Below are 26,274 nucleotides of genomic sequence, written 5' to 3'. Positions count from 1 at the left end.
GAGTGGGCAGGAGAGGGTAAAGAAAGCACACTGGCAACAGGGTGGGCAGAAGAGGGCAGGGAGAGCACAAGGACAACGGGGGGTGGGCAGGGGAGGGTAAAGAAAGCACACTGGCAACAGAGGGTGGGCAGGAGAGGGTAAGGAGAGCACATGGACAACGAAGGGTGGGCAGGAGAGGGTAAAGAAAGCACACTGGCAACAGAGGGTTGGCATGAGAGGGTAGGGAGAGCACATGGACAACGGAGGGTGGGCAGGAGAGGGTAAAGAAAGCACACGGGCAACAGAGGGTTGGCATGAGAGGGTAGGGAGAGCACATGGACAACGGAGGGTGGGCAGGAGAGGGTAAAGAAAGCACACAGGCAACAGAGGGTTGGCATGAGAGGGCGGGGAGAGCACACGGAAAATGGAGGGTGGGCAGGAGAGGGTAGGGAGAGCACAGGTCAACAGAGGGTGGGCAGGAGAGGGTATGGAGAGCACATGGACAATGGAGGGTGGGCAGGAGAGGGTAAAGAAAGCACACGGGCAATAGAGGGTGGTCAGGAGAGAGTGGGGAGAGCACACGGACATCGGAGGGTGGGCAGGAGAGGGTAAAAAAAGCACACGTCAACAGAGGGTGGGCAGGAGAGGGTGGGGAGAGCACACGGACATCGGAGGGTGGGCAGGAGAGGGTAAAGAAAGCACACGGGCAATAGAGGGTGGGCAGGAGAGGGTGGGGAGAGCACACGGACATCGGAGGGTGGGCAAGAGAGGGTAAAGAAAGCACACGGGCAATAGAGGGTGGGCAGAGCACACGTCAACAAAGGGTAGGCAGGAGAGGGTATGGAGAGCACATGGACAATGGAGGGTGGGCAGGAGAGGGTAGGGAGAGCACACTGACAACGAAGGATGGGTAGGAGATGCTGGGTCAAGCAAAATGACAAAGGATGAAAGGCAGGAACAGAATGAGTGAGAAACACAGAGGGGGAGAAGTACACAAGGGAGCCAGCTGGAGGAAACACGCACTCTCATAAAGTGGTGCTTAAATTAAAAGAAAAAAGTACCACCTGAAATAGTGAGCCGTGGATGGACAGCAGTGCGTCCATAACGCTAAAGAAGAAAAAAAAAAAAGAAATAAAGTAGAGGGAGGAAAACCTACCGAAGCTAAGAATTCCAAGCAAGCAAAGGAGAGTGACAATGAACCGAAGTAGAAATGGGCGGGCGCTAAGTCCACTGTAAAGTACCAAAACGTCTGGCAACAGACAGAGGTGAGACATAATAAAAATAAAATGATGTACACAGTGAGCTTTGGATCCAGTCAGAGGAGTATTGGTCACTCACCTCCTGGTACAGGACAGCGAGGGGGGGGGAGGGCGGGAACGGGGCACAGGACAGCGAGGGGGGAGGGCGGGAACGGGGCACAGGACAGCGAGGGGGGGAGGGCGGGAACGGGGCACAGGACAGCGAGGGGGGGGGGGCGGGAACAGCACACGGTGTTCAATTATTCTCCTGGCGATGTGATTACTGCCAAAAGAGTCCACTTCAACATAAGAAATTCAAGGCATAGTGCATTTAATCAAAAGTTTGCTAATCCTCCTAATAGCACCATGCCCTGCTCCCAATTAGATAAAAGCCATACAGAAGAAACCATTTAAACCTTTGCGTTTTCAGTGGCAATGTAAACCGAGTGCATTTCAGATGATTTCTTGTTAACTGCAGTCAAATAGTAAGCCTAAACTTGCTCTAAATAGTATGGCAACCACGTGCTTGGGCGATACAAGTCTGAATGCAACCCCCTGGGCACCAAAAACAAACAAGCAACGGAGAGTGAAAGGGGAGGGGGGGGCGGAACGGACAGCGGGAGGGGGCGGGAACGGGGCACAGGACAGCGAGGGGGGGGAGGGCGGGAACGGGGCACAGGACAGCGAGGGGGGGGGGAGGGCCACGTCAACCGTGCTGAAGGCCAACGTTCACAACCAGAAAAACACACCCTAGTAAAACCATAGGTTGAAAACCAGTCCGGTCTCAGAGTCCATTTCCGTTTAATGAGGTATGAAAGGAACCCGGTCCTCTCCAGATGTTTTCCGGCAGTACATCAATAACAACCTGGCCAGGGGAGGATGTAAAGCAACACACAAAAAACCCATGACAAGGGAAGCACAAACCACGTCACAGGAACATTTGACCCGGCTTTGGTGACGAAAGAAACGATTATTTTCTAAACTGGTTACAAAGCGGACACGCTCACACCTTCCTGTGCCTAAAACACATATTTAAGGAGGCTAGCAGCCCTTTTAGCAAGTTTAAATCACTTTGCAACAGTGATGGGCAGAATTGTGGGAGACAGCACAGAAAACATCACAACCTCAGTGCCCACAATTATACATAATCCTACAAGTAACTGGTGCTGACCGTCAAGAAATGTGGTGAGACGACTCGAGCTGGCATAGGGAGTCCAACTTGTGAGGAGTTCTGCTCTGGACACCGTCTGCGGCCGCTCGGAGAACACAGGCGTCCGGGGGCCCTGGCTGGCGAAACCGAAACTGTAGCCGCGGGCGGTGGTGAGCGCTGCTGCCGTGACGCAAGTCACGCAAGGTGGAGGAAAGTAGCGGTTCGGGCCGGTGGGCTCCCCCTATGGTGCCGAAGAAACGCATGCAATTCAGGGCAGATGCTGGTCCCGGCTGAGGAGGCTGCGGCTCGGTGTGTGGGCGCAGAGAGACTCGCATGGAGCCGGTGGGAACCCTGAGCGCGACTACACAGTAAGCGGTAAGGTCGTGTGTGCAACAAGGAGTCCGTAGGCCCCCCATCAAGTTTTTGAACTGCCGGTTGCGTGGGGCATCGGACGTGGCAGGAGTGAGAGCGGTCAGGGTGTCGGGAGCGGCAGGGGTGAGGAGACTTCTGGCGCGTACACCAGTGAACAGCAGGGCTGAGCGGCGCTTACCGGAGTGCGGCACAAGCAGTGCTGGGGGGGCCGCTCTCTTATCCCGGGACCGCCTATGGGCATTGAGATGCGCTGCAGGGCTGAGCGGCGCTTACCGGAGTGCGGCACAAGCAGTGCTGGGGGGGGCGCTCTCTTATCCCGGGACCGCCTATGGGCATTGAGATGCGCTGCCGTTTTTGAATCTCCTCGAGAAGAGGCGTGATTGCGGCGGTATTCAGAGGAGCGTCTTTCCGGGTCCGATTTCGTTTGTCAATATACACTTTACAGACAGAGAAAGACAGGCTCACGGAGAGCGGGAGGGGGACGGCGGGAGGAGGGACACAGAGTAAGGCAGGACAGCAGCAAGCACGGCCCGGCCGGACCAGATTCGGGGGCGTTCCCGGCTTTCGGCTGATGTCGCGTGACGTCGGCAAAAGCCAAAGAATCTCGGGAACGCCCCCGAATCTGGTCCGGCATTGACGGACAGGCCCCTCGTCCAATGGCTAGGCTCCATTTATGGAGCCAGCCAATAAATGATGAGGGCCGACCCAAACCCCACTACAGTTCTCATCAGGTTTTTGCCTGCGCGAAAAAGCTGCGCAGAGCGCAGCTTTCGCCAGGCAAAACCTAAAAAGTGGTCTGTGCCGATCTTCTGAATTTGAGGCAGACACTATCCAGATTCAACTGTAGAAGTAAGGCACTCAACATGAAGGAGCCCTGAACAAGGAAGGCTTGACCTCCAAAAGTATCATACTTAATTAATCAAGTAGGCAGAAGACACCAGTTAGCAGATGTAAGGCTTCTGGCTGGAAGGTATGGGGCAATCACATTTACATAGTAATGTAGTGACCAACCAAGGAGTGCCTTGTCTACGGGGCAACGAGTTTTAATGGCTTTTATTTTAAATGCACCCAGTAGCAGGACTTCAAAGCTGGGGTGATATGGCTGTGTTATTTCCGACCAAAGAACATTGTTTTGGATTCCCTGAAGCTTTGAGAGAGATAGATTTGGGATGCCAGTGAAATGGCTCTTGCAGTAGTCTAAATGGTACATGACCACAGCAAAGATCCTATTAATTTTCTCAGAGCAGTGGAGCTGTGACAGAACTCCTGTTAGTCACTGTGAATAGTGTGAAGATGTTTAGGAGTTTGCTTTATTTTGGGGGTGGGGAGGTCAGTGATAACTCACTATTAAAGAAAGCAGCTGAAACTGAGAGACCCCTTGCTGCTATGTGGCTAAGGAAAGGATATGCATGATGTTGCTCTATGGTTGGAGACACAATGCTGTTGCCCTATCTTTGAGAAAGAAGGAATAAGTGCCTTTACTCTATGGCTGAGGATTGAAAGAGATACATCTCATGACTAACTTCCAGCTAAATGAGATGCATGTATTTTCCCTATGGCTGCAGATTTAAGAATAAGCAGATTTTATGCTCTGTGGCTGACAAATGAAATGTGATACATGTTCTTACGCTGTGGCTAGGTTCTAAATAAAAGCCTTGTCGTTACTGTATGGCCGGAACTGATGAATATACAAGTTACTGCTCGAGAGCAGGGGTGTCCCAAGTAAGCTCAGTATAACCAGATCTTTAGAATTTCTAAATTTGTGTAAAGGGAATCTAAATTAAACTCACAGAGTCACTAGGTATCCTGAAAGTCTAGCATCGATCTGGTCTTTCCAAACCTACTTTGGGCACTCTTGTTCTACAGGTGTGGGCTAAAGAAGGTATGTTGCCATGCGATGGGTGCAGACAGAAAGAGATAAATCTGGTGTTTCTATTACTGGTAACTGAAACGATACCAGTCTTCGTAAGAGAACAGAAGGCGATAGACATAGCCCCCAGGCTCTCGTCTGATTGAGATACACCCTGTAGTTGGAAAATACAGTTGATATATTTCACTCTATGGATTTGAACAGAAGGAGATGCATTTTGTAGGTTTATAACTCTGGATTCTTGTTGGCTTATGGTGGAAAACTGCAAGAGGTGCTGTAGGTCAGCAGCTGTAGACTCCAAGACACAAGTCACTCAATGGAGGAGGACTGAAAGAGAAAGCTTGTCATTCTCTACACGTCAACTAAAAGAGATAGCTTGTGATTCTCTATCTTTCAACTGAAAGAGATACAGTTTCAGTTCACGTCAATGAAGTGAAAGACATAATTTTCTGTCCAAGTCTGGGAAGTGTAAGAGATACATATTCTGTCCAAGTCTGTGAAATGGAAAGAGATACATGTTACCACTCCATGACTGAAGCCAGAAGGAGTGTATAGTCGATCATTTAATGGTCATTGAAGCAGATACATACTGGTGCATATGGATGCAGACTGAAGGAAAGACCCAGATTTAGTGCTACTGTGTTGATTATTGGAAATCAAGTTATGGGGTTCTTTTTGCAATGTATGTATTTGTCATGTGCCACAGATTTCTGGGATCGATTTACAAAATAAACATATTTTGAAACTTAGAACCACTGCTTTAACCACCCACAGTAGGTGCCCTGAGATTTAATTGCAAATTATAATCCAACAACTGTGAGGTTGGGGATGCGATTGCCCCCCAAACATCTTCTCTTCCAGCTCCTCTTGATGACCCGCTGTGAAAGCTCTCAGTGCTGCAGCAAAGGGGAATAAAAACTTGCATATGCCCCCAGTAACTCTTCTTTATTTAATTAAAACATCCATTTTTGAGGATGGAACGTTCTAATAGTGTGTTGGTATTTTATCAAGATGGTCATTATACTCCCATTACAGGCTCCTATGGGCAGTCTATAAGAACCTGTGTAGCCATAGTCTGTCAGGTTCGTCCTCATAAGAACTTCTTTTTCTGACTCCGGTGCAAAGAGAGGTTTCCCAGTTCCGAGACTTGAAGGTTCTGGTCTGTCAGAGGTAGGGGCGACCCTTTCCTTCCAGAAGGAGTCCCCAAGAGGAAATACCTTAAAGGGAAAAAACCTCTGGCTGAAGTAGAGACTCCAGGAGTGGAAAGAAGACAACAGATTATCAGGGCACAAGACTAGGCAGATGATAGATAACCAGCAAGGAGAGATCAAACCAGGAAATAGAGAAGAGTCCAACAGGAATGAAGGTCCAATGGAATTGCAAAATAGGAATGAGATGGACCAACAGGAACGAAGACATACCAGCAGGAGTGAGGCGTGTTGAAACACAAGGAAATGCAAGATTCAGCCCCTTGTATACCCATAAACAGGAAGTGATGTGACAGGAAGTTAGCAATCACCATCTTGTATTGGGAAATAATGGTGAACAAGATATGAAAGGTTGCCATTTTAGAATAGTGGAAGACAACCCTTCCCAAGGCATTCTGGTAATAAGGCTGTGGAATGGGAAAAAGACGTGCAGGAAAATGGGCCACGGGGCAGGATAATGGCTGCTGGATACACTAGTATCCCTGCTCCAGGTAACAGTATTGTGGTCTAAGTGGAGCATTTCACAGGGAGCAGCAGTTCCAAAATTGGAACTGTGGCACACCTGAGACTCTGCATAAAGAATCACGGGCCGCAGCATGAGACAGCGGCCTGCCTGAGGGGTGGAAGGCGGTGTCGCGGGCCTAACCCCAGCCCGCAGCGGAACAGATGAAAGCTTTGCATGCCGAACCACAGCTCGCAGCGTAACAATCATCAATGTACACATTTGTATCCTAAAATAGTTCATGGTGTGGAGATGTCCGGGTGTGGTATCTTGTGGTACTTTTCACAGCTTTTCATTAATGGATTTCAGTCATGCGTTTCATTTGCCTTCTTAAGATTGTCAGCTGTCTGCCTCTCCGCCATGCTATCACTGCCCCTTTTGACACCTAGCATAGGTCTGCTCGCACAACCTCTTCTGACCTTTCATTGGCACCTGCCCAACAGGACATTTCACCTATTGAGGTAGCGCAAGCAAACCTGGAGACCAACACAGCTTAGGAATCTTGCAGTGGTTTGGAAATGAGACAACTAGGCGGGACCAATGATCCTTATCTAACTTTAATTTCTCTGAAATGTATCTGGTATGGAGGAAGCAGCTGCACAGACACCTTTCACAACAATGATAATAATGACCAATTACAGACCAGAGACCACAACTTGAGGTTTTTTTTGGCAGTGTCAGAACCGCTTTCAGAGGGCCACGGGGCACATGGTGATTGAGGCTTTTTACTCCTGATGTCCCAGAGCGCGACCTACTATGGATCCTGCTCAATTGGGCCAAATAATGCTTCTGCACTTGACTCTCAGTGGTAGCTGTAATCGAGGAGTCAAGGCTTCCTCAGGTGGGGAAGTAGATGCAGGACAGTAAACACAACTTTTAACTCAAGGTGCAGACAGTACAAAAATAAATCAATATCCAACCAAATACTTGCTTTTATAAGAAAAAGTTGCATTTTATTTCTATCACTACGCATGCAAAGGCATACGACATTCAGAAGCAACAACACAGTCCCCCTTGATGTCGGGCTCTAGTAGTTGTCAGTCAAATCCCTGTTCCACCCTCTTTAGTGTAACAAGCCCACAGTTATTCCCCATTCATTGGTAGCCATATCAGGGAATGCAAACTATTAGGCCATACTCTAGAGTTCCTTGTTGACTCTTCAGGCTTTCAGTCAAAAGTGTCTATGGTGCCACAGCACCTTCACTAGTGAATCCCTAGGGTACCCACAGTCCTGGTGTTAGTCTTAACCGCTCCAGCAGTGTCACAGTGTTCCGCAGTGCAGCGAGTGCCCTCTCCTCGGATGCTCCCAAGTCCGAGTTCTGTACAGCTAATTCGGGCTGCTTGAGATGTGCGCAGCATTCCCAGATGGCACAGGCTCCTCTTGTCCAGCAGCGCTGCTGGTCGGTTTCTAGCGATCAGAGCTGCTCCCGCTCAGCGAATGCAAAAGGTAGGTTGTGCTTTTCCCAGTAAAAAGGGGGTGTGTGGAGTTCTTCGGCTAGACCCTGAGGTCACAGCACTAATCCTTTAGTCTGGGCCACAGCTCGAACAGTTGGCCACGGAGATACCAACAGCCCCTTCTAGCATACGGGGTTGCTATGTGGCTTGCTATCAGGCGCAGACTCTTCAGTTAGCTGCACTCAAAAAAGTCTCACACTCAGGCTCAATTAAGTTCACTAGTGGCCCCATCTGGTACATGGGGTCACCCCGACGGTGTGAGCTTGGTGCTTCCCGCACGGCACACTTCAAAGAGTCGCCAGACTATTCCTGCACAAGGGCAACAGCCCAATTGGTGACCAGCCTCTCACATCTCACTCAGGGATTCCTTTCAGCTGGGCTCCCCACTGCACCTAGCTCTTTTCAACGATCTCCCCTTCCACACAGGGCACACTGGTCTTGACAAGCAGGCAGGTGATGGTGCTCCCGGCTACTGGGCAGATGATCTTGGTTTGCCTGGGTGATGTCTCCTCACCCAGCAGGGAGACTAGCAGGCCGTGGCCCCTTAGTCCTGGCTATAGACAGAAGTCTTACAGAGCTTCCCCATCTCACACAACCCATCTGGCTGCTTGGCAGATGACAACTTTTGGTGGAATTAACCTCCCCTTCCTATAGTTCTTTTGCAGCGACCAAATGTAATTTAGGGTCTGAGTCTTTTAAGTTTTATATTGCTGTTCTGCTTCTTTTGAAGTGGGCACTTCTCCTTGTCATCTTCCTTCATGAACGAGATCTATCACAGCAGGCACAACTCTGAAGCTGATTGTCCACAACATAATTCATAAGTGGCCAAAGATTACACCTGGATGTCTGCCAAAGTGATAAGTGCATCAATGTGTACATCTCCTTTCCAGAGATATGTACAGGCCCTCTCCTGGTGATCTATCACTGAATCAAAGAGCAATCTTTTGAGATGTAAAGAGAGTATGTTCCTTTTCTCCAGTGTGTCCTCACCCAGTTCACAGAAATGCAGCAAACATAAATCTGCCTTACATCTTCACCAGGCAGCCCTGGGTTTACCTAAATGGAACCCATGGCCGTCCATAAACTGTATCATTCCAGGCACACTAACTTAGGGGCCGATTAGGATGGCGGTTTTTCCGCATCCTCCGGGCCGGCGGAAGTGTCCGCCGGCCTGGAGGATGCGGAAAAACCGCGGCGGAGACTCCAAAGACCCACCGCCAAATTAGGATGGCTGGTGGGTCTGATAATCTGTCCGCCGCTTTTCCGCCGCGGTCGGAAGGCGACCGCGGCGGAAAAGCACTAACATGTCTGGCGGTGTCTATCAGACACCGCCAGGCATATTAGGATGTCTGAAAATATATGCTTTTCCGCGGCGGCTTTACCGCCGTGGAAAAGCATACGGACCTTCACTTCGGGGGCCCGTTGCGGGCCCCCTGGGTGAAGGTGGGGTGGGGGGTGCACATGGGGGGTACCTATGGTACCCCCCTGCATTTGCGTGCACAATGCAGCAGGCACCGCGCGGTGCCTGCCGCTTTGTGCACGCAAATGCTGTGCATGGATTTTTTACATTGCGGCGGATGCAGCTTGAAGCTGCACCCGCCACAATGTTAGTGATAGAGGATGTGACCGCCACCCTGGCGGTCACATCCTAATTTGATCGGAGGGAACGCCGCAGCCCATGCGGACGTTCCCTCCTCCTCAGGGGTCGCGGACGGACTCAAGTCCGTCCGCGATCCTAATCGACCCCTTAGTGTCCATTCATAGTGCACCTTCTGTTTAGCAATAACAACTCTATGCACTGAACCCTTCCCAGGTCCACATACATCCAGCAAAGAGCCCCTACCCCAGCACAATGCAGTACCACATATCAATCTATCTAAGCCAGGCGTGAGATAAGAACACAGCACTCTAACTTTTAAAAAGGTGAGTGAGCTTGTAGGCCTTCCCCAGTGACACAGGGTTAAAACAGCGTGTGTACTACTATTGATCACCACACGGTATGCTGCCATCATTGCGCTTGTGTTGCCTAACTCCTGGTGGAGGTGGTAGCCTTACACCACTATGATGGTATTACTGTGGGTGCCCTCCAAGTCCAACAAGACAACAATCCACAAGACAGACCTACGTTATGGGTACACGCATGATCCGTGTTTGCCTCTAAAAGAAAATCTGCATTAGGGATCCAGACAACAGTGCAATTGGGAACTAAGGGGGCATGTCTCTTATCATGCAGAAGACTTTTCGTCCCAACAGGCAGCATGAACTTGACTCATTTTATTGATCTAAAAGGTTAATATGCTTAGCTGCTATTCGTGATTTCAAACATGTAGCATGCATGTTACACAAAAATCTCTATATGGTGTACTACCCACAAAGCTACCGTACAGGTTACGAATCCCCTTGAAAGCACAGCCAACAAGACACAACAAGACTGTGCTAGACCCTGCTGCATCACTCTCCTGCTATCCCACCTTTTGGCAGACATCAGCAGTGAGACAATTAAATCCAGACACAAGTCAATCATCTAGAATCCCCACACACCTTAATCCCAAAGTTATTAAAACACTGTTATATGTAGTTATGGTAACGCCACGCAAGGCATGCCCCATCATATGCTGAAGGTAAGGCGGTGCGACCCGACAAGATCCCAAGAGTCTGAGCATAACTGCCAAGAGGCCCCATGACACATGTGAAATGTATAACTACTGCTGGCTTCTTAGCCAGAAACAAGCATTGGAAGCTTTGACTATTAGGCTTCTTCATCTAATAGGCAAAAGAAAGCCCCAATTCCTAGACTGCAGTTTTTTATTGTAATGGGTGTAAATCAGATAGTTGTGCAATACCACAATGACATATTTTGATTTGTTCCAGCTGATTAAGTCAAAGGTAAAAGCAGCCTCTACACATCAACAGCCCCGATGGCATTGCAGCTTGTATGAATCAGGCTCATCTGTGAAAACAGAAAACTGTGGAATCAACCAATGGAACGAAGTTGTGGCAAATGGAGTGTTATGTTGGGTTTATTCTGAAATTGATTTAAAAAAGATGAATACTTTTTTTTAAATGCCTTGAGTCCGGCATTTTGTACAACTGCTGCATTGCATGAAAAGTAATCAAATGAAAGTTCAACTAAAATCACCCCCTACTTCACATAAAAATCCTAAAAGTCAGTGCAATACCACCAATAAGAAAAGTAAACTACGACTAAAGGTAAATACCATATTTAATTTATTTTTTACTGTGCTCCTCTGGTGTGACCCTCCTGCTAGTCATCCACTTTGATTCAATCTAATGAGAATATAGGAAAGTGCTCCCAGGCAGTTCTTGACCCGGGATATAGTAGGACCCTTGCTTGCGCCTTGAATTGTCTGATACCACCCACAGCCAGTCATCATAGCCAAAAACACAGTTGATGGACAGAATGTAGAACAATGTCATACATTTACCCCAGTACAAGGATCAGGGCCTAAATCCATCGTTTTTTTGCACTCCACACCACCCTGGGTTAGACACTGGCTATATGCAAATCAGCTCTGACCCTGTGCCTCATGGGAACAGTCCAGTCCGAACTACCAAGCCATGTCTTTCCCAGACCGGAATCAAGCATCCAAGTACCGGTTTCTGGCTATCAGCCTTCATTCAGCCTGGATAGCTTGACTCCAGTGGTGTGGAGAGCCTGGGACTCACGTCTGAGCATACCCAGCCCACTCGGGGTGAAAATTGCAAAAAACACAGTTGATGGACAGAATGTAGAACAATGTTATACATTCACCCCAGTACAAGGATCTGGGCCTAAATCCATCCAGGCTGATGAAGGCTGATAGCCAGAAACCGGTCCTTGGATGCTTGATTCCGGTCTGGGAAAGACATGGCTTGGTAGTTCCGACTGGACTGTTCCCATGAGGCACAGGGTCAGAGCTGATTTGCATATAGCCAGTGTCTAACCCAGGGTGGTGTGGAGTGCAAAAAAACGATGGATTTAGGCCCAGATCCTTGTACTGGGGTGAATGTATGACATTGTTCTACATTCTGTCCATCAACTGTGTTTTTTGCAATTTCACCCCGAGTGGGCTGGGGATGCTCAGACGTGAGTCCCAGGCTCTCCACACCACTGGAGTCAAGCTATCCAGGCTGATGAAGGCTGATAGCCAGAAACGGGTCCTTGGATGCTTGATTCCGGTCTGGGAAAGACATGGCTAGGTAGTTCGGACTGGACTGTTCCCATGAGGCACAGGGTCAGAGCTGATTTGCATATAGCCAGTGTCTAACCCAGGGTGGTGTGGAGTGCAAAAAAACGATGGATTTAGGCCCAGATCCTTGTACTGGGGTGAATGTATGACATTGTTCTACATTCTGTCCATCAACTGTGTTTTTTGCAATTTCACCCCGAGTGGGCTGGGGATGCTCAGACGTGAGTCACAGGCTCTCCACACCACTGGAGTCAAGCTATCCAGGCTGATGAAGGCTGGTAGCCAGAAACCGGTCCTTGGATGCTTGATTCCGGTCTGGGAAAGACATGGCTTGGTAGTTCGGACTGGACTATTCCCATGAGGCACAGGGTCAGAGCTGATTTCCATATAGCCAGTGTCTAACCCAGGGTGGTGTGGAGTGCAAAAAAACGATGGATTTAGGCCCAGATCCTTGTACTGGGGTGAATGTATGACATTGTTCTACATTCTGTCCATCAACTGTGTTTTTTGCAGTCATCATAGCCAGCTGGAAATGCCACCTCTTTTGATAACTTTGCCGAATAATACTGGCCATTTATATGACAAAGACAACAACTTTACAGCCTCTGGCATTGAATATATAGTTACTAAGAGATCTCATGTAATGTTACACCTTCAGCCAGCAATTGGTTTTTAGCTACTAGCACTTTATATTCTGGGATTTGTGTCATAAGTATGGCCATCCAGGTCTTGAGCCACCAAAATCTGCTACAAGGTGTTGCAGAGGCTAAAAGTATCACATATAACATTGATATGTTATCGATAGACGTCCCAGAGGGGTGACTTAGTGACAAAATCTTATTAACTGCATTAAGAAACCAAATTTATTTGCAATATTCTAATTGTGTGTACAATAATTTGTGAAGGATGACATTCATTCAAGATATATTTATTGATGTGCACAGAACAATGTGGTCAAATGTCATATATCATGCACTATGGTGCAATATATGTTTCAAAGGCATGGATCCAGCCCTACACCGGAACTACACTGGATTGTACACTTATTCTAAAACATTACAATCTCAATGGGAATATGGGCGGCAGTGGAGACTGTCAGAAAGTCCCTCTCATTGACCATTCGCAGGAGTGAATATGCACAGGTATGATCCTAATAACCCTTCTACCCCAGTAAGGGCTGTGGGGAAACATGGTAATGAAATGACAGAATGCGCAAGGATATAATATGCTGGAGTTGAGTGGATTAGCTTAGTAAAGAACAACAGAAACAAAAGATTCATCGCGATGAGCACGGAGACAGTATGGTGTGTGGTCTTACAGCAAAAATGATTGAACCCTGTGTTTTTCAAGCGCAAATTCGGTCCCTGCAGGTTTTGAAAACATTTTTGGACTAACTACAACTAAAATGCAGTGAAGGTGCAATGTATTCACTCCAGGAGTCCCACAAATTGCTGCTCCTGAAGGCAATGGTGCAACAGGTAATAAATGGGCAAACTGGATACGCATGTGGGCTACACTGGCTTTCAGCGTGCACCCCTCAATAGGATTGAGTAGGCTACAAAGAAATTAAAACGTTTTCGTAGGAGGCCTGAAATGGAAATGACAGAGACCTGGCCTTATCCTATATCGGGGAAAGCTGCCTATCATATTAAATGTACTCAGATATCTTTCACTTCTGCAGCTACAAATGAAAAAAAAGTGCAGCCGTTGTCAATGCAAGAGGCACATCATGGTCAAGAGCAGGGGTATAGTGTTATATCTTGTATTTGGCATGATGCATCCTCTCCTTAGTTCTTTGCTACCTGCTGATTAGCCAGAGTGTGTGCGTGTGTGTGATGTCAAAGACTTAGAATGTTTATGTATGCCGGAGAGATCAGTTGTAGCGAGCAGGCTGAGCATCCGGAGGCTGCTCCTGGTGGGGCATGGATGGTACATCCAGATCACATCTGTAGCCTGTAACTAAGACTATTGTCTCCCATTAAACTGCATCATAAAACCTACGCTACCTGCATACTAAGAATCTTTTATTAATTGCAACACATAGCTTTGTCAGTAAGATTCGAGGGGAGTGCATCTCAAATTTCCCAACTAAAAATCAGTATGCTACAGTGAGATGACCAAGAGTTGGATGGACTGTTCACATAAAGAACAGGTTCAGTACTGATCTGCATTACAGGCCCAGTACTGATCTGTATTATAAGGGCCTCTGTCTAGAATGGCACAGAAGGAGAAAAATTATGGGCTGGAATGTTGGCCTGAGGAATTGGTTAGACTATTTGCAAGCATTCGTACCAATACCTTTTAGGTGTTTGATTCCCAGTTGTGTGCCTGAAAAACTGAAAATTGAGCAGCTTTCCAAGCCTGCCACTGCCAATGGTTGTGAACTGCAAAAAATAAGTAAATTTTACTTCTATTGCTTCATATATATAAAAAAAACCTAGTGGTGGTCACCACTAGGTAGTTATATTTAGGTCTGCTTTTCCGTAGGTGGAGCATTATTTGGTTTGCTAATAACTTTGGCCCCTGTGACGGATCTTCACAAAACATTCCACCCAACAAAGTTCAAACACCTCAGTTCCTTCCTGGAAAGTTTTGGGGTGATCTGTCCAGCGGGGGCCAAGAAAAAAGAGGGGTCCTGAAACGCAAAATCCCCACACATTTTTCATCTACTTTATTAAGACGGACTACAGCTAAAAATTAAGTATGGTGCAAAATCCGTTCCGCTTGCAGAATTTGTGAATTTTCGGCAATTTTGCGATCCGCGAATACCGCGAAATTCCCGAAAAATTGGCAAATTCGCTTGCGGACGGATTTTTATGCACATGCCCGAGTTGAAGCTCAAATAATCAGCCCAAACAACTAGTGAGCACGGTCTAGGCTAGGCAGGTGTGCTTCCTCTCTATATCTACCGCCTACAATTAAATGTAATCCTTGATGGAGGTCTTTGCATCCACGAGTTTCTCTAGCAGAATCCCTGTGTACTTCCTGTGACCAGGAGGCTGCTTTCTTCTCATCTGTTGCTCTGATCGGTCTCTAACCCTTTATAAACAAGAGGCATGTGAACTCGCATAGAAGCCCCGCCTGTTTGGCCCCGCCACACACACACTAGGGTATGCAACGTCTTCCCGCCCTTTCCTCACTATGATGGACAGCTCACTTGGGGGACCTCGGCGCCTTTCGGCGCGGTGGCAAAGTTGCAGACATACGTTCTCACTGGAGACAACTCTTCTGGCCCTTTACGCAGCTGTAGTGTAGCAAAAGCACTATACATTTACCCAATGAGGTAGCACTTACTGATTAGCCAGTAGAAAGTACTCCAGTTGAGTAGAGGTATGGCACAACACGGTGGCATTTTCGTGGATAAATATGCAGGCAGGATTCATTCTGGCACGATGCTCCTGTCACAAAAATTAAACCTCAGCAGGAAGCACTTACAGATATAAGAAGGTGCCCGAGTTGAAGCTCAAATTCAGTCGCGCATTATAATCAGCCCAAACAACTAGTGAGCACGGTCCAGGTGGGCTTCCTCCCCATATCTACCGCCTACAATTAGATGTAATCCTCGATGGAGGTCTTTGCATCCACTTGTTTCTCGAGCGCAATCCCCGTGTACTTCCTGTGACCAGGAGGCTGCTTTCTTCTCATCTGCTGCTCTGATCGGTCTCTGACCCTTTATAAACAAGAGGCATGTGAACTCGCATAGAAGCCCCGTCCGTTTGGCCCCGCCACACACACACACACTAGGGTATGCAACTTCTTCCCGCCCTTTCCTCACTATGATGGACAGCTCACTCGAGGGACATCGGCACCTTTTGGCACGGTGGCAAAGTTACAGACACACGTTTGTGCAAATCCGCGAGTTCGTGGATTTTCCCGTGAACTCGCAGGTTTTTTTGCCATTTCGCGCGAATTCGTGAATCCGCAAAATTCGCCCATACTTAACTGAATGGAAAAAACAACACCAAATTCAGCAGGAAGCTAAAACTTGGCCCACAGATTGATGCTCCTTGGAGCTCTCCCTAAACTATGGTGGGTGTCCTTAATGAGCACGCAGCTTTTGTTGCGCCGTGCCCCAGAGGATGGTGTCCCTGGTGCCACAATTGGGAGGGGGGCCGCAAGTCGTCTCCCCATAAAAACTGGAACAAGCCCCAGGGGATGGGGTCAGAGGGCCAAAATGGTTTTGGGGAGGGGGTCCGCCTGCCCCCCTCCTCATAGAAATTGTGCCGGGCCCCTGGGGATGGGTATCCAAGGCCGAAATAGGCCCAGAGAGGCCAGGGCCAAAACAGACTGGGGGAGGGGAGCTGTGCTCCCGCTCCCCAAACAAATATGCTAGGGATGGTGTCCCTGGGATCAAAATCGGCCCGGGGAGGGGGAGCAGCATGTCTTCCTCCCCCGGGTATGGGGTTCCCGGGCCGAAATCAGCCTGAGGAGGAGCCACATACCTCCCATCTCCTGTAAAATGCACCGGGCCATAGGGAATTGCGTCCCCAGGGCTGATATCGGCCCAGGTAGTGGGGCAACGTGCCCCCTTCTCACTGAAAAGCCAGCAGGGCCCTAGGGGTCGCTTGCCCCTCTAACCATAAAATCATGCGGGGCCCCAGGGAATGGGGTCCTCATTGCCAAAATTGGCCCTAGGAGGGAGGCCACGTGTGTCCCCTCCCTTTTTTTTAGATAAGTGGCCCAGGGAATGGAGTCCCGGGGCCAATAACAGCTTTGAGGGAGGCACACCCCTCTCCCCTTTAACTAAAAAAAGAAGGCCCTGGTGGATGGTGTTCCAAAGGCCAGGCCCCATGGCCAAGTCCCAGAGTTGTGCGCATCGTGAGATTTGGCTGTAGGTAGGGCGATGACTGCAGGGTGTGGCCAGAGGCCAGGCCCTGCAGCCAACCCCCTCCCCCCCCCCCCCCCCCCCATTGCCCTTTGCTGAAGGCTGTGTGCAGATGTGGGTTGCATTTACATATGGTAATTAAGTATTACTTTCATTTTTTGTAAATAGAAATTTACACACAAAAAACAAAGGGTCTAGAAATGTTATAGTTAGGTGAATATGTCAGTGATAACATTAATGTTTTGAACTAAAAAAAACACACACATTCACCAATTATAGTTGTCAATGCTTTAATATTTATAATAGGAAAAACAAAAATAAATGTCAATGAATACAAACATAGTTTATACAGCATACATTACAAATTGAATCGCCTCCTGTTGCTTAAATGTGAAGCTGAGTGATCTCATGTCATGAGAAAGGCCATGGGATTTTTGATAAAATAAACAACTGTAACATTACTTTAACGTCCATTTATTTCCAGTGAAAAAAGAAATACATATAAAGAGTTATAGTAAGAATGCTGGCGCCTCCCCCCCCCCCGCTTTCTGCTTAGTTGACCCTAAGGAGTGGTGCCATGTCCCCTGGCAACAATATTTGATAAGTAGGGACCACCACATTGCCATCCTTTCACCGGCCTGCCTGCCTCCTCTTTCCCATCACAGCTCATAGACTCGCCCTTGCTAATACCCATCAATACCAATACCGTAACAAATAGTTTGTGGACATACCTCCTGGTGGATAGTTGATCACTCCGACAACATATATCAGAACGACACCATGGGTAAGGGTGACCCCAAGCAGCTGAAACTCCCGTTTGAGAAGGCCACACAGTCAAGCAGGCATGACGCTACATTGGACGTGAAGGAGGAGGTGATGGGAGGCGCTGTGGAGGTCCGCACGACTGGCAGTCATTATGGTAGAGCTGAGGGCTGAGTTCAGCTCCATTGATGCCCGCTTTGACACTCTAACGTCCCGCTTGAATCGTATGGGGGAAAGGATCCAGGGACATGGGACCCACATGGATGGAGTGGAGGAGCGTATATCTGATCTGGAGGATGGCGCTGCTTCCTTACGAAACGCTTAGACAAGATGGAGACACTCCTGAAGTCTGTTCTGATTAAGACTGAAGATCTTGAAGCACGGTACCGCAGAATATATGCATTACAAGAATTGCGGAGTCCACGCATATGGAACGTCCAGACCGCTTCGTAGAGCAACTCCTCACTGATCTCTTTGGCTTAAACGTTTCAAAGATACCTTCTTTGTGGAAAGGGCACACAGGTCACAAACAGGATTCCCTGCACTACTCGGGCTCTGCCGTGTCTTTGTTCCCCGATTTCACTCTGGTGGTGCAGGAAGTCCATGACGCATTCATAGATGTCAAGGTGCTGCTCTGCAAGAAGGGTTTGAGATATGGAATGTTATATCCAGCCAGACTCAGGGTGGACGTTGAGGGTAAGAAACAAATCTTCGAGTATCCATCAGAAGCACTAACCTTCTGCAAAATGCTAAAACTGTGCGAGACGGTGTCCCCATGGTCCTGTCCTGATCGTATGTCGCAAAACCTGCAGAACTCCCACGATACGGACCATCTCCCTACTGGCTAATATTTCACCTCCAAACAAGTATCACGGTGCTACTAGGAGTGCCGCAAGGGATTTACGTGCCTGCTATGCTTAGTTGCTCTGCTCCGGATTAATGACTCACTAACTGCCTGCATTCATCCTTATTTCCATTGTGCCTTCCTTTACATAAGGCCCTGAAGGCCACAGTGTAACCTCACTCCATGGTGTATACCAATATGTTAATTGGGGTGTATGTTGATTTGTTGATTCTTCAGTGATTCACAGGGCAAGGATTGCTCTGTGTAGGTGGCGGGTGATGGGATCTGTTCCTGAGTGGGTCTGTTTGCCTTTATTTCTGTCCTTTCTTTTGTTTCTTAAACCACGCTCTGACGCAATTGCATATATACACACAAATACGAACCCACGACCATGTTGTGACTCATGGCGGATTAAATGGAAAGACGGAGCCCAATAGCTGAGATCACTTATTTAACATGGAATGTACGGGGCTTAAAAAACCCTCATAAAAGCAAACAGGTACAGACATATCTTCACAGATACGGGGTAAAAATTGCTTTTCTCCAAGAGACGCATCTCCCATTGCAAGATTCCTCTATATTTGTCAAATCCTGGGTTTCACACAGGTGCTTCTCAGTCTATAGTACTTATTCTAGGTTAGCTTGTATCCTCATCCATTACAGTATCCACTTTCAACACCATGCAAGTCATCTAGACAGGCAGGGGAGGGATGAGACCATAGTCGGCTGACTAGCGGACCACAACATACTGATGGTTAATGTATATGTCACCAACGTTGATGACACCAATTTCTTTCACGATCTCTCTTCCGTAATGGGCAGATTTGAAGCCACCACTGTCTTGATGGGAGGACTTTGAATCTGGTACAGAACCTACAGCTGGATTCTACTGGAACTCATACTGTTAGCAAACCACAAGCTTTTCAAATACTCTGCGAAATTATGGACCGATATACTTTGAGGGATACATGGCTGCATTTGTACCCGACCAAGTCAGCATACACCTTTTACTCTGCACCTCACGCCTACAGGACACGCATCAACTACTTGTTCATGTCTATGGATACTCTTGTGGTTGGGGGATGTACAACATTTACAACACACACTCTCAGATCACTCCCCTGTACTACTCACTCTCAAAATTCCATTTGGTTGTGGACTTGAAACCAGATGGCACTTCTCCGGCGCTGTTCTTATGGATGCGGAATTCCACTTGGAGCTTAGAGATGCTATATCGGAATATTTTGACTTGAACAGGGGAGCGGTGTTGCATCAGGCCACTATATGGGATGCTATTAAAGCATACATCCGAAAGATATATATCGCAAAACATGCGGGTGTCCTCTGTGACATCCATAATAGTCTCATACGCATAGAGGAAGATCTTAGATTACATCCGCACCCAACACCCAGGTGGTGCCAGCCTACACCGCCGATCAGTATTAATGGACGAATTGCGTGACTTGGTGATGCGAGAGGTGAACTACCTGGGCAAATGTGCCAGTGCCTGCTGTTACGATGAGGGTGAGCACCCAGGCTGTATTCTGGCTTGCCTCCTCCATCCACATCGTGGTACTGCATACATACCAGAACTAACACTAGAGAATAACTGCAGGGTTACCCATACCGCTGCAATTACTGATGCGTTACTTAACTACTAGTAAGGATTATACTCCACCAAACTAACGGGGGATGACCACGCCAGAACAAAGTACCTGTTTACGGTCGCGATGGTGTGGATCACAGATGCACAGACTCAATTTCTGAATGTACCTTTCTCTGCTTGAGTGGGCAGTGCAAGCCATAGATGCGCTGTATGGCTCCGAGGCTCCGTCCCTTGATGGCCTTACGAGTGTTTTCCATAAACCATATAAGACCATTTTGATCCCCTATCTTTTAGATATGTACGCAGAAGCCCTGGAGACTGGAGAATTGCCGCCCACATTACGAGAAGCAGTGATTACGCTCTTACTTCAACCAGGTAAACATCCCAAGTTATGTGCGTCCAATAGACCCCTGTCTTTATTACATGTTTATACAAAAATTTTAGACAAAATTATATCTATGATATGTATTATTTCCCCTGTCCAATCGGGGTTTGTCCCACATAGATCTACCTCTCAAAATCTTCGTACAGTATTTGCTGTTCTCAATAGGGTTTCACCTGGGGTACCTGCAGCTGTCGCTCTGCTCGATGCCGAAAAGGCTTTCGATTCACGGGAGTGGCCATTGCTACGGGCGACACAGAGTAAACTGGGGCTCCCTAGGGGTTTCATAGCACTCATCAAGCTCCTATAATCCCATCCGTTGGCACGGCTCTGGCTGATTGGCTCAGTTACATATCAATTTCCTGTTGCCAGGGGTACGCGACAGGGATGCCTTGTCACCATTACTCTTCATCATGGATCCATTAGTACGCCACTTACAGGAGAAGAATCTGCACCTGGGCCTCAGGTTCAGACCGGGCCCTCTCCTCATCTCCATGTATGCAGATGATATTCTACTATTTCTTCAGCAACCAGACCATAATCTAGCCCCTGTCGTTCGGAAGGTTATTCAGTTCAGTAGTTTTTCAGGCCTTCAAATCAACTGTGCAAAATCAGAGCTGTTCCCGCTAACCAATTCCACTACTGCTGTCCCGTGCGAGTTTCCACTTCAGTGCTGCTTTGAGACAACTAAATACCTCAGCATGAATCTCCACAGAAATAAGGAGCAAGTGGCCCACCTAAATTATGGGCCCGCTGCAGAGAAGCTTACGGTACAAGTTGAGAGATGGATTAGACACCCACTCTCCATGGTGAGTCAGATACCTATAATTAAAATGGTAGTCTTTCCTTGTTTTTTGCATCCGCTTTTAATTATTCCGATCCCTATGCCCAACTCATTCTTTGACCCTCTCTTGGGACTTCTACTGCAATTAGTAAGGGTGGACTGGCGTCCACGTATTCGATGGGACACACTTGTGCTCCCTTATGACTGGGGCAGTTTTAGTGTACTTGATTTTTTAGATTTACTATCTAGCAGCTCAGGGACAGTTTGCCTCCCATTGGTTTCACCCAGATGCTAGGCTTCCATATTCCATACAGGAAAGAAACCTAGCAGAGGATATTCCAGAAAAAACCATCCTGCCTGCAGGACTTAAACTAGACCCCCGAGATATTCAGACACTTGCTACCTCGTGCTGGGCTTGGAAGAAACTTCACCGCCTATTAGGCACAGGCCCCCTATATCATCGCTACTCCCGGATGCGAATAACCCTTGGATTCAACCTACATGCGAGCGAGTGGTCCAATGCATGCTCAGTAAATTTGACTTGCACACAATAGGTGAATTCTTCCCAAATGGGTATACTGAAGCTACACGATTTTCTCAGGCTACACAGATGGATCTCTTCCTCATGTGTCCTGTGCACGTTGCTCTTCGTGCCTGCATCTGTACAAATCCTCTCCCCCCCAGACGACTTTCCTCCCTTGACCCTGCTGATCTCAACCGCGGAGGGCAGGAAACTGATTTCCAAACTCTATAAACCTTGCATGGCGCTATGGCCTGTTCATGAAGGGAGAACCAGGGAGCATCGGGAGAGGGACTTGGGTCTGGAGCTTACTGAAAGGAAGTGGCAGTACTACTGTGCACAAATTAGGCTAGTCTCCTCAAATCATAGACACAAATTGCTACAACTTAAATTCCTACATAGGGCCTATGAGACCCCCAGTACACTTGCTAAAATAGACCCTGCCAAGACCTCTCAATGCCTGAAATGTAACACCCATGAAACGGACTTTGCACACCCCATGTGGTCTTGCCAGTATATTTGGGTCTACTGAAATGCGGTCTTTGAACGCCTCTCTTTAATGATTCATATCACATTGCATCCGGGTCCCCTCCTGGCCCTACTAGGCTAGGTAGCCGCCGTCCCCAAGCATGTTTTTAGGTATACAGCAATAGCATATTCATTGGCCAAAAGAGAAATAATGCTGCACTGGGGAAGCAAAACCCGCCCAACTGTTAACAGCATGATCTACTGAGACTCTTCCAGTGAAGTATATACTTTGCTACAACTTCCTTCCTCTAGGCCAAAAGACATTTGGCAAACTCTCAGGGACTACTTGCTAACTATAGATGAAATTCACTGTAATATACTTTGTACTATTATGAGTGATACTATTTCTAACATATATTATGCCATGTGTCAGTGGATGTTTGTGAGGATGTATAGGTGTGTGAGTGGCTTTAAAGGTGAATATGTGGGTGTGTGAGTAACTGTAGGGGTGTGGGAGTGGCTGTGTGACTGGCTGTATTGGTGAGTGAGTGGCTGTGTGAGTGGCTATATGGGTCTGTGAGTTGGAATGTGACTGGCTGTATCGATGACTAAGTGGCTGTGTGAGTGGCTGTACGGGTGAGTGACTATGTGTGTAAGTGGCACTATGGGTGACTGAATGGCTGTTTGAGTGGGTGTTTGGTTAACTGATTGGTTGTCTGAGTGGCTGTATTGGAGAGTGAGTGTCTATGAGTGTCTGTATGGGTGAGTGAGTGGGTCTGTTGAGTGGCTCTGTGACTAAGTGTATGGGAAGTGAGTTAGTCTATATGGGTGAGTGAGTGGTTGTGTGAGCGGCTCTATTTTATTTATTTATAACGGACATGAATTTGTTCATTAGTAGTATTTTTACCACGTATGGATCAGTGAGTGGTTGTATGGTGTGTGAATGAGTTGTATGGGTATGCGAGTTAATGTGTGAGTGGTTCTGTGGATGAAGTCATCAGTGATGTCATCTGAGATGTCATCAGTGATGTCACTGACCATACCATGAGGGATGTAATATGTGAGGTCAGAAGCAGTGCATTGCTGGGGCGTAAGCTATAGTTAGCTCCGGTAACTATAACTGCTGAATTTCACTGGTTTTGTACAAGAGAAATCTGAGCCTAACTATAATGTCCCTGTAACCTTCGGGTTTTTTTTCAGTGAATTTCTACTTTTTTTTATTCTGTTTCCTAACTATAATGTCACTGTAACCTTTGTTTTTTGAGTGACTTTCAAAGTTTTTTAAAAAACATTTTCTGTTCTAACTGTAACCTACAACCTTTCAGAGTGGGTGTGTGAGTGGCTAAATAGGTCAGTGAGTGCATGTGAGTGACTATATTGGATCTGTGACTGGGTGTGTGAGTTGTTTTGTGAGTAGCTGTGTGGGTGTGTGAGCCGGTGTGTGAGTAGCTGTATGGATGTGTGAGTGGGTGTGTGAGTGGTTGTAGGGGTCTGTACAGTGGGTGGATAGTGGGGGTAGGGCTTCCGATGAGCTTTCAGCAGTTCCACTGTGTGGGACTTACTGGCGGTGACAGGAGGGGTTCTTGGCCCGCAAGGACCCTCAGCATCAAAGGAGACTTCATCCCCCAACAAGCAGTGCGCCGGGAGGCATGTTTGCAGAGTGGTTCATAGAGGGCAAGGGGCCTCTTATGAGCTGCGTCAGGATTTGCGGTTCTACCAGGAACGCAGGTGCGCTGAGCACCCCAGGGGATTCTCGTGTGTCAAGAAAAAAACGCTATACAGCAATTTATTGGCCTTTTTGGGTCCCTCTGGTTTTTCAGCCCCGCGGAACGTTTCTCAATACAAAGAATGGAGGCTGCAACTTTTAAGTCAGGTTGTGGCCAGCCAATCAGTGGCCTGCTGTGGAGCATGGACCCGCGGTTGGATCAGCGCCCGTAGATATACAAATTTAGATTTCGGTTGATATCTCTGAAACTATTGAACAAATTTACACCAAACTACCAAAAGGCACTGCTCTTGACCATGGTCTACCTTTCTGCCATATTTGTCCAGCGGTTTGGTCTGTAATCGTGTCTAAAATCCCTATGCGAATTAACATGGGAAAACTAGTTTTGGGACCCCCCTTTTTCTCGGCCCCCGATTGACGGAACACCTGGAAACTTTCAAGACAGCGGCAGAAGTGACTGACTAATTAGTTTAGAAAATTCTGTGAAAAGTAATCAAACTGTGCATAGGTCCTAACGATACTATCTACTGGCGCCCGCCAGTAGGATGGAAATTATATATATATATATATATATATATATATATTCACTGAAAAAACCATAGGTTATAGATCATATATAGTTAGGAATTAGCATTTACAAAACCTTGAAAATTCACTGAAAAAACCATAGGTTATAGACCATATATAGTTAGGAATTAGCATTTAAAAAACCTTATTTTACTCACACAAAACCATTGAAATTCCATATATAGTTAGTTGCACTAACTATATATCGCACACCCGCAATCCACTGCTGATGATGTCACATATTACATCATTCATGACATGGTCAGTGACATCACTGATGACATCACTGATGACATCTCAAATGACATCACTGATGACATCACTGATAACAACATCCAGTGATTTTATGTTTCTGTAAAGTTTAAATATGTCTTACATATTGAAGAATGAGTGGATGTATAAGTGTCTGGACGAAGGATTTAGTAGGTGCATGACTGACTGTATGAGTGAGTGATTAAATGTGTCTCACTGAGTGCATGGGTTAGTGACTAAACTGTCTTAATTTGTGCATCATTATGTCTGTTGTTCTGTAAACTGCTGCATGTGTTGATCAGTAGCTATATGAGTAACTATATGGGTTATTGATTGATTGTCCAAGTATTTGTATGGGAGACTGAGTGTGTGTGTGGCTGGCTGGGAGGTGTGTGACTCTGTGCAGATCAATGTGTACTTATATCAATGATTGTATAACAAGGTAAGTATGTGTTAGTATATGTTTGAAAATATAAGGTGCTCTATGTTTAACTGTATAGACAAGAAAATGGAAGTGTGATTGATTCTTTACAGGACTGACTAGGTGTGTGAGTAACTCCATGGATGAGTGGCAGAGTGTGAGTGTCTGTATAGGTGTATGAGTGCATATGATAGTGTTGTAAAGATGAGTGATTGTATGTATGAATGATTGTATGGGTGAATGAGTGAATGTGTGTGTAGACGTAGGAATCAGTGAGTACATATGTAGTAACTAGTATTGGTGTGTCAATGGTTTCAAAAATTATACTCTGTATTTAACACTGGGTGAAACAGAGGTTTTATTAAAATATGAGGAGATGCAATGTATTGTCACATGAATGATATCATCAGTGATGTGGTCATTGATGTCAAATGAGATGTCATCAGTGATGTCATCAGTGATGTCATTTGAGATGTCATCAGTGATGTCATCAGTGATGTCACTGACCATGTCATGAATGATGTAATATGTGACATCATCAGCAGTGGATTGCGGGTGCGCGATATATAGTTAGTGCAACTAACTATATATGGAATTTCAATGGTTTTGTGTGAGTAAAATAAGGTTTTTTAAATGCTAATTCCTAACTATATATGGTCTATAACCTATGGTTTTTTCAGTGAATTTTCAAGGTTTTGTAAATGCTAATTCCTAACTATATATGATCTATAACCTATGGTTTTTTCAGTGAATTTCAATGGTTTTTTAATAGCAAATATCATAAGCTGTCGAATGTCAAGTACGTGGTAAGTGAAAACATTTTCGTGTTTATGCACACTGATGTGCTTTGAATGGTGCCCCCCCCTCATTTCTATTAGGAGTACTCTCTCTTTGCACATAGTTAAGGGTAGTTAACGCAGGCCTTTGCCCCTGTTGTAATACGTCGTGCCTGCTTCTCTCTCCATTTGATTGATTGTTATCCAAGTATTTACTGTTTTAGAATTGGTTCTCTTTGGTTCATTCTCTATTTACAAACAAACACAGAGTCGCAATACTCTGTTTAGTCTTTGCAGATAACGAAAAATCGTGTAAAAAAAAAAGAAAAGGAATCGAGCAAAATCAGTAGGCCACTAACGGGATCTCTTTTTGACCT

The sequence above is a fragment of the Lissotriton helveticus genome, chromosome 5_1 (genome assembly GCF_964261635.1).
Source record: "Lissotriton helveticus chromosome 5_1, aLisHel1.1, whole genome shotgun sequence".
In the NCBI taxonomy this organism is placed as follows: Eukaryota; Metazoa; Chordata; class Amphibia; order Caudata; family Salamandridae; genus Lissotriton; species Lissotriton helveticus.
Note: the sequence above shows the minus strand (reverse complement) of the source record.